The following is a 13946-nucleotide window of genomic DNA, read 5'->3' on the forward strand; positions in this document are numbered from 1 at the left end:
TACATCTCACGTGCGTGTTTGGCTGCTTTCTTTTGTACACAAGGGCTGCTTTGCATTCATGACCAGGGTTTGCATGTACAAAAATACATGCAATATTCTGGTACCTTTGACAAGTTTTCTACCTCTTACAATTGTACATTCTTTGATTAACCTCCCTCTGACACATACACTTTACAAAAAAACCCACCCTACTAACACTCACTGCCAAAACTTTGTAAGAGAGGAGCAGCTGGTATCCTGCTGAACAGACAGCCTTGCCTCTTTTGAACCCCCCAAAGGAACCAAGCCCCAAAGCTTAGGGTTTTCCCCTGAAAATGCAGCACCAGTGAGTGCTGCACTGGGCCTTCTGATTGGCATCACGGAGACAAATAAATACACAGGATGTGGCCACATCACCCAAACTCCTGTCTCAAAGAGAACCCACAAAAAACACTGGAGAATGATCTGTCCTGGGTTGTAATTCAGTCCATAGCTCTCAGGTTTTTGCCTGAATCACTTTTGGGATGTGCTTTTTCTTCCCACTGTGCAATGGGGGTCACCCACAGCCTTCCTCACCCACCTCTGCTGCAGCTGGAATTTGGTGTTTCTGAAGTCCCTCATGCGCTGCAGATGCTGTCACCTCAACGTGTACAAGGACACTTCTAAAACAGAAAACGGGTGCTCTCGTCTGCAAAAAAAAAAGCCCGTGAATACTGAGCTGTATTGGGGGCAACTAATTTTCTGAGGAAAAAAAGCATCAGTGCTGTCCTAGGAGTTAAAATCAACCTCTGGATTATGGCTGCAGACCGTGGCCGTTGGTAACAGGGTGGTATATTCACCAGGGGACCCCGGACCGAGAGGGATGGGGGGCAGGGGGGGGATGCTTGCCTGCACCCCTATGTGTATTTGGCTGGAGGTGGGGGTACCGCGAAGGGACAGCAGAGCTCGGGAGCAGTTTTTCTTCACGGGCTCTGACCATTTGCCGCCGGCCCCAGCAGCGCGGGGGGTCACCCAGCCCCCTACCCTCCCGGGCCCGCTCTGCAGCCCGCAGCGGGCCGGGGCTGCACCGCGCCGGGTCTGCCGCCAGGGGGCACCCGGGCACCGCGGCACCGGCCCGTCCCCGCCGCGCCCCGCGCCGCCAGTGTCACTCCGGGGGGCAGAGACAGGCGCACCCCGCCACCAACATCTCAGCCCACCTCACCCCCCGGAGAGCGCCTGAGCCGGAGGGAACCCCCTGGGCCTGATGGAACCCCCGGAAAGGAGGGAGATGGGAAGGGGGGGGGGGGGGGAATTCGGGGGCACCCCGGCAGGGGGGTGGCAGGCAGCTGGGGCTGCCCTGGGGGGCGAGGGGAAGGGGAGGGGACCCGACCCTTGGGCCGCACGAGAGGGTGGAGCGGGCCCAGGCTGCTGGGGCAGCGAGCAGGGCTGGCGGGGTTGGGGGGCGCAAGTTAGCTCAGGGGCAGCGAGCAGGGCCCCTGGCACGGCCGGGGTCCGGGGGTGATGGTGCAGAGCTGTCAGACAGCCGGTGGTAAGGGGGGGCTTAGCGCGCCCAGGGTGAGAGGGATGGCTTTCCTGCTTTCTTCAGGAAAACACGCCGCAACTTTCCCAAGCCAACAGCTTCAGCCCGCGAGGCCGGAGGGATCTGCCAGGGGCTGCCCCGCTCACCACACGGAGCACAGCGCTTGGGCGCCTGTGCTTGCACGGGGTGCAAGGCAGTGGGAGAGGAGGTGCTGGGAGAGCCTGGGGGATGCTGCAGGGCACAGTCCCACCTCCGCTCTTGCAGGCCTCGGGAAACCGCTCTGATCCTGCCAGCTGCCGTCCCGGGGTCCTGCGGCTCCATCGCAGCAGAGCTGGGCTGGTGGCGCTGAAAAATAGAAAAGCCGTACAGAATTGTTTAAATGAGAAGCTGGAGGAAAGTCGGTGGGTGTAGCAACTCAGACTTGCACTCCTCATGAGTATGTGGTCAGTATGCAGGGAAAGAGCAGCGAGGAAATAAATGGTGCAGCTGCAATAAATAAGGTGTAGTGCTGGCAGACCCACACGACTATTATTAAGCAACAAAGCAAGGGCAGAAGTTAGAGGTGCTTCTCTCCCTATGCTAGAAGCTTAAAAAATTTAAAAAAGGTAATGCTGGGCTTTCCCATTGCCCTGAATGACAACCCCAGTACCACTATGGATTTCTCGAGGTGGGAAATCCCAGATTTCAGTCTGAAGAGTGTAGAGCCAGGACTGTTTTATGACCCCTGATCACAATAAAAGTAACGATCAGCAAGTATAAAATGAGATTAGAGAAGCTAGTCAGCTCAGTGATCTATCAGGGAGAAAAAAGTTTTTTTGGGATACAATAATGAGTCTCCTGGAACAAGGAGTGCTGGAAGCAGTGAGGCAGGCTGCTGCTCTGGGTTTGGTGGGGAGCGGTGAGCAGGACCTGCTTCACAAGGTGTTTGTGGGAGAGCTGCTTTCTGCTAGTGACCACAAAACAACCAATTTAATGCTGTAGTGGGAGAGAGCACACCAAATAAATCCAGCATGTGGCTCTGCAATTTCAAGAAAGGGAACTATGAAAAAATAAGCTGATTAGTCAATAACAACAAAACAAAAAGGAACAGACAGAAAGCAAGGAGCCTGGAGGTGATTAAAAAATGCTCTATTTAAAGCCCAAGGAAAACACATGGCACAACTCAAAAAGAACTAAGAGGTCCTAAAAAACACCCTGCCTGACTCACTGCTAAGGTTAAGGAGGTATCACAGGGAGAAGGTCAGTGTTTTAAAAGTGGAAAGGTTTCCTACATGAGGAGAAAAGGAAAAACCATAAAAAATAGTGAGTAAGCGTAGACAGAAAATTAAAAGTGCATGAAGATTTGCTCGCAAAGACTCTTTTTTTTTTAGAGGTTTCTTTAAATATATCAGAAGTAAGAAGCTGGCTAGGGAGCCATTGCTCAGTACAAAGGTGCGACAGTGTCCCAGGGAAGATAAGGCATGACAAGGCACCTCAGGCACGACTGTGTGTTGGTCCTCACTGCTGCAGGTATTTGAGAGATCCTCACACCCAGTTCTTTCTTTGTAGCCTGTGGGTTAGAGGTGTAAGATCAATGTGACTTTACAAATGGCTACTCTGCCAGAGGACTAGCAGGTTGCTAAAGTAGCTCCCACCTGCAAACCAAGCTCTGGAAGGGGACCCTGTTTGCTGCAGGGGTGAGTGTCACCTCTGTCCCTGCTGGGGTGGTTGGGTCTGCACCAGCAGTGAGCACATAGGCAGACAGGCAGCTGTGACAGAGCCAACAGCCACGGCTGCTGAAGGAGGAGAGCCTGCCTTGCCAGCACACTGGGGCTCTAGGAAAATACCAGTGTACACACAGATGGGGAGAACCCAACAGACAGAACAGATGGACGTTTTCAAAAATATTTTGGCAAAATTATTTTTAAAAATCTACATTGTCACGGGGTTGAAACAACCATCCTTTTATGGATTGAAGCCTAGTTAAAAGATATTGCTGTCTTGTAGGCAGCAAAGAGCAGGGTTTAACTGGCAGTTTTCAAGGAAAAATGAGATTGAGCACTGGGGTTACCCAAGAATCTCTGGTTTTATTCAGCACCTTCATCTGTGGCATTGGGAAGGGAATGGACAGCGAAATCTCCACATTTGTGGATGATGCTAAGCTTTATCAGGAACTAAGGTGCTTTGCTGCTAACAAAAGGCTCCAGAATAACCTTGCAAAAGTGAGTGAGTGGGCAAAATGGGCAGCTGGGATGGATGTGCCAGGGAAAGCTGCAGGCTGGTGCCAGAGGCCACTGGAAGCCATCTGGGGTTAGCACAGATTGAAGGAGTCCTCAGCTGGGTGAGCTAGCTCCCTCCATCACTGTCTAAATGAATAAAAGTGTCCCTGCTCTAAATTTGTGACCCATTAACGCAGCAACAGGCTGTTTCTCTTTTTCTCTCCCCTGAGGCTGAGACCTCATAAGACTAGAGGATACAGAAATGCTTGAGGCAGTGATAAATCTTCTTTAGTGGGCTTTTATTTCCTTTTCTTTCACAATATTTTCTTTAGTTTCCTAGCCAAATTTTTTTCTAAGGAAAGATTTCTGACTTCCTTTGAGCCACAGCTCAACATCTGTCCACATTGGGGGCTGAAGTAATACACTGTTAAGGGGTTTTGATGTCAAGCCCAAAACCCCACCAGGGATTTATGCAGCTCTCCCCTTTCTTCCCTCCTCCTCTTCAAACAGCCTTTCATTTGCTCTCACTAATTGTGCTGTCATGCCTTTCTTTCCCCCCACCCGGCTGTGCAGACAGCCTTTCATGCAGGCAGGTTTCGGTGACAGATGCCTGTGCCATGAGCTTTCCGAGAAGGCGGGTTGCGCTGCAGAGTGTGCACATCGTCTGAACGCGCCGAGTTGCGCTGAAATGATCCAGGCACCCATCCAGCTCAGGGACGGATTAGGCAGTGGCTTCCCTGCTCCCTCCCCCAAGGAGCTGCTGGATAATCGCTGCCGGTCAGGAGAACCCCACCAGCCCCAGCCCACCCACAGACACCACTTGCTCCTCTAAGTGGGCAGGAAAAGATTAGCTGATCATCTCTTGGGAAAATGGGAGGGGAGAGTCTTCAGGAGGATTTGGGCTGGGGACAAGGACACTGCAAAGCCCAGTGACCCCAGGGAGGTGGCTGTGGGCAAGAGGAGGGCAGCCAGGACAAGGGGGATTGTACAGGGTTGGACAGACAGTGCCCCCTTCCTCTGGCATACACAGCGACAGTCGTATCGTGGGTGTGGAGACCGATGCTCTCGATGACTCGCATGGAATTGTGAAACAGGGCTTGGCCCTGGGGACCGTGTAAATCAACCTGCTCAAATGCAAACATGCTCTCAGGCCTTGCAACACAAGAACATCACTTTTGAACAGCTACCAGACCTAAAGGCAGCTGGGACACAACCAGAAGCTAATCCTGGAGAGGCTCAAAGCTTGAATTTCCTCAAAGTTGTGCTTGTGTCCAGGGAAGATTTTGTTGTTGGCAGGAAGACCAGGATATAGCAAGTGGGGCAATGCACAACTCAAATATGTAGATGATCCTTATCTTGTTGCCTCTATTTTCCAGCTCTTATTTTGGCCAGAGGATAGGGAGGACATCTAGGGGCTAACCCTCATTATTGGCCAGCTCACAGAATGCTCCTCAGAGGAGTCTGGGTGCCCAATTTGGGGCCCTCTGCTGCCCCTTCCTCACAAGGTGCCTGTCAGATGCTGCTGTTGGCAGGAGGAGCCCCAGCAGCCCCACACACCCTGCAGCCCACACCTCTCCTGGTGCTCCCCCAGGTCCCCATGTCCTCCCCACTGCAAAAGCCACTGCCCTAGAGTCTGTACTACGGGGTCAACACTATGCCAGAGCCAGAGAGGGAAGTGAACTAGATGTTTATCCCTTTATCTGATTAGAAATTTTCTTGTGTTTTAAATGCCTGTCTGCAAAGATTTCCAAGAGATAGACAAGCATTTTATCTGTCCCAGGGTCTGCAGACCCGCACAGGGACAGGCTAGGAGGCGGCAGGGTTAGGGGCACTCAGCACTGAATTGCGGGAGGTTTTAAGTGACATTACCGTGCACAGTCAGAGTAGACTTTTCAAAAAGTGCTGACAAGCCCCATGAGCCACTTACACATGCTCCTGTAGTGTGCCATAGTCAAAATTTGAATGATGTAAGAAATAAGTACAAACCTTGGCTTGTTATTGCTTGTCCAGACTGACTTCAGAAACCAGCTTGTACACAGGCAACATGAAGTTTGAGGGGAAGCACGTACCATCACCAAGTCCTTGAGCTCCAGCCATGGTGACGTGATCTAGGCAACAGACCGAAAACAAGGAAGTGTCAGTCTCTGCTGCAAATGCTCCTGCAACTCAGCAGAGAAATGTGGGGATGGGGGTCCGTGTTGCTTTTGTGCATGTGAAGGCAGCAGGCTCAGGGACTGGATCCCACTTAGTCTCTGCTCGGGGGGATACAGGGCTGGATGAAAGAAGCCAGGATACATGAAATATGATAACTGGAAAAAATACAAACCAGAAGATGGGCTGTTTAATGTACTACAGATCCAGCAAAACAACCAGAGCCGAACAAAAACCATTCCTCGTATAGGAACAAAGATATCAGCTGGACCTGGGGAGAACCTGGAAGGAGAAGGGTGCGTTGAGATGTGTTTTGTTAGCTTGTGTGTCTCTAGGCACTGCATGGATCAGACCCAAGACCAGAATGCAGTGGGGGCTTCCTCTTTCCACTGCATGTCTCCTGTCCTCTCTGAAGTGCTCCTTCTAGCATGAACACTCCAAGCTCCCCATGTTTGGTGTCTGTGCCCTGCAACCTTGTTCTTCTTGCTGTACCTGGCCTTCTTGGTACTGCTGCTGCCTCTGGCCCGTGCTCCCTCAGCCCAGAGGTCTTCTCTCCGCTTATTGAATTAGTAGAAGGAGAGTTGCTGTCACTTTTAATTGTAGGAGTAAAGCAGGGACAAAAAGCTAGGGTCTTCCCCAACCGCCAGGATGCTGACAGTTTGCAGAATGAGTTGCTCTGACAGATCACCCACCTAGAAAAGCCTGTTGTCTGTATGGAGATATATACCTTGGGCTGGGCTTGGGAGTCAGACCTCAGGTGCAGTACTGGGCAATGCAGAAACCACCACTCTGCCCCTGGACCTACCAAGACAAATTCAGCCTTTGGATAAGCAGCAATCACGTAATCACCTTTACTGGGGAGTTTTTCCTGTTGTATCCAGGTGCTTTTGAGCCACTGAGCTGAGCTCACCCCGTTGGGAATCGTTTTCTCCTTGCCATGATGGCAGGAGCTTCAAGGAGCTGGCAGTTGTCAGGAGCCATTTCACCTTGGAAAGGTCCTCCGTTAGGGTCTGGGGAAGTCATCGTGCTCGGGCACCACCATCCAATGGTGACACCCATGCGGTCCTGGCACCGCACCCATAGCTGTATCTGTGCTCACCGACAGCTCTTGGGTGTAACAACCATCCTTTTGTTCTCATTCAAGCTCACAGCTGAGTCCTGGTGCACGATGTGACCTCCTGCAGCAATACAAATAAAAATGTCAGTACTATGACTATTAATAGTGTTTCTATTCCTGCTGCCATTATGATTGCTTTTGCTACTATTAATAATAATATTTACATATGCAAAACCACAGATGCAATACAGATGGTTTGGTTGGGACCTCTGAAAAAACTTGTCTCTGCCACATATATTTATGACAAAGACAGAGGTTTAACCACACACAGTGCCACACAGAGAACAAGTAGATGGGGAAAAAAGAATGAAATAATTCCTTCCATATTCCTGACAGAAGCCAAAACTTATCCATCCCTCTCTCTGCTTCTCTCCTTTCTAGCATTTGAGACTTTTCCAATACCAGGTCAGGGATGGTTTCCATATTTGTTCAGACTTGTCTAATTTTATTTTCCAGTTCAGCTATTATTTTTTCAGATGCAGCTTTTCCTGATGGATGGAAAATACAAAAGGAATCACTCTTCTGCTCCCTGCAAGCTTTTTCCTGACCGCTGGGAAGCTCAGGCACTATTCCAGGCCTGGAGTAAACCTCGCCTTATGAAGAAAACTTGATCTCTGTTTGCTGAGTTCACATGTCTGGGAATAATTTAAGCTAAGGGGAAAAGTAAAAGTGAGAAAGACTACCACCATCCCTGAGCCCATCTCATCCCTTCACCATGCAGCCCTGTCTGAGAGGACATCCATGGTCATGCAAGATGAACCACCACATCTCCATGGTAAAGCAAGAAAGTGGCAGCACAGGGCAGGGCAAGACTTTTGGCAGTTTCGCCCAGGCTTGTTTCACAGGAGCAGAAAGTAACGGAGAGTCTGCCAGCAACATGGCATCCCCCCTTGCTTTCGGCAGTGGCTGCTGTAGGGCTGGGCTCTCTCCAGAATGCAGCCAGGAGCAGGGAGTGTGGAGGAGCTTGGCTTGGGCAGCCACCTTGTCTTCACTCCCGATTTTCCTGCAAGGATGAGAAGCAGAAGGACAAGGCTGAACCAAGGACCTCTCTTGCCTGCATCAGCAGGTAGCTTTGAACTGGAATTATGCAAGAGTCCCATCAGCATGATCGGCTTTCCCTGTGGGCCTGCTTTGGACTGTTGCCCATATATTTACCGTTGTGTCAACACCAGAGGCTCCCCTGCGCTCATGAGCGTCATGTTTGTGGCCAACGGGACTCCCCAGTCCTTTTCTGCTGACAAACACCCCTGGGGACACCCAGATCTCCCTGAGCAGCCCCAGGCCCAGCTGCTCCTTCCATCAACAGGAGGAAGCCTCTATATGCTGTGCCACAACACAGCAATGCTCACAACAGAGCAAGCCACCGGACAGCATGCTAACAAGTACAGTGCAGCATCCCTGGACACTAATGAGTAATGAAGTGCCCCAGAAACTAAAGAGCCCCCAAGTGCTACTGAGGACTAAGTAGTCCCTGAATACCCACGTCTGTCTCAGGTCAAATTCCACTCTTTAAACCAATCCCCATTACGTTTTACACATCGGGCTGTAGAAGGCCTCGGAGGGGCTGTTAGGGGCTATTGTAGGGGAATAAAGCAAGTGTCAAAAAGACTTTTAATGCCCAGTTAAAAATGACCAAAATACAGCCTGCGGTTACCTGATAAGCTGCAAGGTCCCTACTGGGAGAAATATTTTGGTTTTTAAATTGTCTCAACCCTTGCACACTTACAAGATGCTGGCCTTAGCTTTAAACTTTGTCAACTAAGTTAAAACAATATTAAAAGCCTGGCTTTTGTTCCATAAAGACTTCTAATGCTTATTGGTTGGGGTTGGTTGTTTTCTGTTTTGTTTTGGTTTGGTTTTGTTTTTTGTTTTTTGTTTCTTATAATGGTTATGACGACCGGTAATTATTGAACATATCAGAGTGCTGCAGATCTCTGCAGCTCTGTGGGGATTACAGCATCAATACTTCTCTCAGCATGTCATCCATCCTGTTGTTGCCATCACCACTGTGCAGGTGTGGGAACCAAAGTGCTCAGGGGGGATTAACATCTCCAGAGAGGCATAACAGGGCGGTGCCAGAGCCAGAGGACGATGCCAGAGCCCCATGCCCATGGGCTCTCCTCATTGCAAGAGAAAATATTCCTGGTCTTTCCTCAGTGCAAACTACCCTCTTACAGCTTACAGGGAAACTTGAGCGATTGCACCGTTTACCCAACTAACCTTTTTTGTGAACAACTACCTAATGCCTATGGACTATGCCTGGACTATGGTGTGCACCACCATGGCTCTGTTCATGTTTTTTATGTAGATATTTGGACATCAAGAAGTTAGATGTTTGAACAGCTAGAGGATTTTTCAAAGCAGATCTGTAATTCATTCAAAGATTCAGTCTCAGAGTGACAACAGCCAAGAAAGCCAGGGTTCAAGCTGAGACAGGGTGTTTCTTACTGTCCTGCATTGTTCCTCTGTGCTGTAAGGGCTCCCCGGGCCAGACCAGCCTTATGGTGCTGTTTTGCTGCTATCACTGTGCTTTGGGAAGCGTGTTTGCATAGTAGCAAGCGAGGCCAACACACAAAATTAATGGCATTTGAAGCTCAGTACGAGTCTTGACTGTCAGGAATGCAGCATTAAAAACAAAACTTAAAGCTTCCATATTGCAAAACCTATTAGCTGCTTTACCGTTTTTGCAGTCACGCCAGTTTGCTCATACTGGAGCTTTTACTGAAGCATGACAGCTCATTTATTTTGCTTGGGCCAGGCTTAAAGTTCCGATGAAGCCTAATCTTGTGACCTGTATTTACTTTGGCCAGGGATGCTTTTTGCACAGACGACTTCCTATCCTTCCTAATCTTTCCCGCAGGAAAGGAGCTGGGAGTTACGAGTTGAGGGAGGAAGGCAAAGCCAACCAGACATGCAGTGGGAGAGAAACAAGTGGTGCACATGTCGGTGAAGTGGGCCAGGTTCAGGGACCTTGTCTGTTAAGGGAAGGAATTAAAAGGGGGAGTCAGCACCTCCGCTGTCATAATTTGAGATGCATCAAATCCATCACCATTTCTCAGAATGTTACCCATCTGGAAATATGACTGGCTGCAACTGCAGCAGCATCACAGCTTAAGGACGGAAAAGTCTCTGCTTGGCTTGAACTTGTCAAACCTCCCACTGAAAAAGAAAGAATTTACTGGGTGTAAACCCCTGGCAACCCACTGGGGTTTGTCATTGATGGGCTGCTCACAGGTCCAGGAGTCAGTCCCTACAGAGCAAGCGGGCTCTCAGCAGCACTGCAAAGTGCCTGTGGAAGGAGCTGCTCTCTGCTGTGTGACAACAGAGGGAGCATGGACCCTGTGTCAGGCAGCCTAGCTGGATGTCAGCAGTCAGACAACGTGAACTCCCTCACTCCTTACGTCCATATCTACAGTCTAAAACTAACCCAGGATAAGCACATGTAAATACTTTGGGTGTCATGCTTTTATCACCCCTCTAAAATCTGCCTCTGCACGTCCCCTACAACCACAGGCCACTTTTGTTCTTCAGTTTGCTGCAAATTCTTTGAGAGAAATCAGGGAATCTGGAATCTGTTCCAGTCTTTGCCTTCTGCTTTAACATGCAGGCCAATGCCAAGGTCTGTGGAGAAACTATATAGGGACCCTTCTGGTGCAATTACAGCTCGAGCTACATGCAAGAAATAGCCAACCTTCCTCTTGGCCTCGTCTTCAATTTACTTCGCAACCCCTAAACACTAGCTGTAAGATTAAATACAGAAAAAAAAAATGGAGAGAAAAACCCAGCCCACACACTGGCTGTTTTCTAAGAGTAAGCCAGGACACTGCAGTGGCATTTACCCAGCTCCAGAGGCACAAGTCACCTGGGACATCACACCATTTTAGCACTGGAAGTCAGATGCCACTTTCTAAAAATGTCTGTCTTAGATTTTGAAGTAACATGGTAAGCACAAACCCAGCTTTCTAATGCAGCAATGAGGCACTATGCACCACACTGGCACTAGAAGTGCTGGTGAGCTTCACAAAATCCCTCCTTTATATTCAGAAATAGGGTTCTGAATGCAGAGTCATAACAACGGGGCAGAGGGCATTTTCAGAAGACAAAAGGCCAGTCAGGTTTGGACTCTGTTAGATATCTGGGATTTGACCATTTCCCATGAGTTGAAATAAAAAATTTTGAGTAGCTGGAAGTATTTCTCAGTTTCATTCTCACGGAAGAGAAAGTGCTTAAAAGCATTCTAAGGTTAATGGGAACTTGATGAAAGAATCGTTTCTGTAGAACAGTATTTTGAGTATATGCCTCCTTCAAATGCATTTTCCAAGCATTACAGCAGAAAAATTTGGGATAGAGTTCAAATCTCTCTCAACCTTCTGGAAAGCAAGTGGTGAGGAAGCAATCTATTGCGCTGCTGCAGAGATGCTCATGGCTCGAGGGATCTGCAGCGGCCAAGCTGGGGCTGCAGGGAGCCAGCAACCATGTGAGCAAATCACTGACCAACAAGGAAACACAGCAACCACGCTTGCGCTGAGAAAAGCCCTAAAACCCAGCATAGCCACCCAAAAGACATATGTGCACTGCCCGCAGGGATCTGTCCCAGAATAACATCTTCCTAAAGCTGACTGACACTTTTTGCCTCAGAAGGGAAAGCTGTCATGCTAAAGCTTCCCTAACTAAGCAATTGGGGAGCATGGGAGCACACCGCACCCCTAACTCCAATCTAACCATCAGGCTGAGAGTTGGGGTTTGGAAATAAAGTGAATTTGGTCGGTGGAACAGGTACATTTTCCTCCTGGTGTAAAACAGCATATCCCAGGCTTGCTTTACAAACCCAGAAGTTCACTGGGGCATCACGTGGTGCCCCACAGCAGCCCAGAAACCATTAATTACTAAATGAGTGACAGTGCTGAGTCTCCCTCTCTACCAGTGTGTAAATACCTGCTCCAAAGGGGGCTCGGATTTGCAGAGGGGATCACAGCAGTTGCAAGTGCACATGGGGTGCTTTCCAGCACCGTGCCAGGTACTTTCCAGTACCACGCCAGCTACCCATTCTGCACATGCAGCAGCTGTGGCCACATGCAAAAGTTGGTAACGCAATTACACACGTGCCTTGTTGATTAATCAGTACCACTGTTTCTTACAAAAGAGAAAAAAGCCTCCCTAGCATTATAAATAGTTGAATAATTACTGTTTAGTTATTAATGTTGTTTCTTTTTCGCCGTTTACAAAAACTTGCATTGGACTAGAGTGGTTGCAGAGATTTTGATAAGAATGTCAAACCCACTATCAATGTTAGGAGAAAGCCTGTAAAGGCCACTGGTTTTTAAACTACTTAAGAACAGCTTAATGTGTGCTGTGCATTGAGTTTAGTTCTATAACTGCCTTGTGAGGTTACCTTTCAGCAAAACTGAGATCAGTAACAGTAAACCTTAAAAAGGCTTCAGCACAGATATACATTTCAAACCCAACGGCTCCAGCGCAGTGAAGGATGTACTTTATGCAGAACACAGCAGAAGCCTTGCAGGTGATTTGCTGAATCAGGACCTTCAAGCAGGAGCTATTTTCTACCACTGTGTAGTGCTTTTGTAAGGCATTGAATTTTAAATGACCCTACCAAAAATGAATGCTGATCTCACCATTGATGTGCTCTTGTCCCCTCTGCTCCAGTGCCTCCCTGCCTGCGTCCAAGCCAAGAGGTGAGGGCACAGCAGATCAAATCAATTGCACACTCCCATGCTATGGATGTTAGTGAACAAGCCCCCGGTGACCCTTCACCTTTCTGCCATGGGAAAATGTTGGGAGACTCATTTCCCTCTGTTTGCAGGAACAAACAGCAGCAGTCTTGCGTCGCAGGAAAACATGGTATTAATGAGTATGCTTCATCACATAAGCTACACTTTGCAGCGTAGTTGAGCAGTTATGCAAACCACCAACCTACCCCAGCAAAGTTCTCAAGAGTCTTCAGACTGAGGAAGTAAGACAGAAGTTTTGTGTTTCTATTGACTTAGTTTTAGTGCCACAGAAGGCACTGGGAAGAACGGATGGAAAGAAAGGCTCTGGTGATGGACTGATCAGGCTGAGTTAGTGAGAAACCATCAGACCAAAGCAAAGCAAATAAGAAGGCTGCCTGCAGGCAGCCACGACCAGGAGGCTGTGCTCGCCTTCCTGTTTGTGTTTACCAGGACATAGCTCCTGCCATTAACTGCATTGTGCTTGCAGGGAGCAGCAGCTCTAGTGATGGATGGCTTCTGTGGAGATTCTTTGTACCTGCCAACAGTGCTGAGCAATAAACAGCCTGAGGCAGCATCCACTTCATTTCCTTAACACACAAGTGTGCTGTGCCCAGCTTTCAGATCATGCACAGGAGCCAGCTTGCAGCTGTGAAGCGTATGTGAGTCGAGACAATTACACACCAGCAAGTTCCTGCAGCTCCCTCCATCTTGGGAGAGATGTAAGACACAAAGAACTGAAAGCCAAAAGGAGAAGGCAATGGGTGTTTTATCAATTACCTGTGGATCAGTGACCATTTGCCTGTGCAGGATAAGTGTGAAGAAAGGCAAGCATCATATTGCAGCTTAGCAGCATTCTCGGCACATGCTTACATTTAAGATAGGAAACCACGTTGCTGTTCAGACTTTGGATCACCTCTGAGAGCCACCAGCCAGTCTCCCTGGTCTGTGCTGCCAGCAGTGAGCCCCACCAGTGCTGGAAGAGTCTCCAGGAGGTAGGCACTGCCTCACAGCTCTGTATGCTTTGCACCTCCACAAGCCATGTACAAGGGAAAGTGCAGGAAAAGGATTTAGATCAGCTGCATTTGAGCATTCATTACAAAAACATCTTAAGCCAGGGAAGGGAAAAGACAATGTACGATCATCCTGGCATCCACAGCCATCTCTCCTCTGAGAACCTGCCCCCAGTTCACCCGCTCTGACAAGCATACTCTTTATGGTCAGTATCCAGCCTGTAACTGGCTCTTTGCAGAAGC

Source organism: Leptosomus discolor, chromosome 17 (assembly GCF_034619465.1).
Source record: "Leptosomus discolor isolate bLepDis1 chromosome 17, bLepDis1.hap2, whole genome shotgun sequence".
Taxonomy (NCBI): domain Eukaryota; kingdom Metazoa; phylum Chordata; class Aves; order Leptosomiformes; family Leptosomidae; genus Leptosomus; species Leptosomus discolor.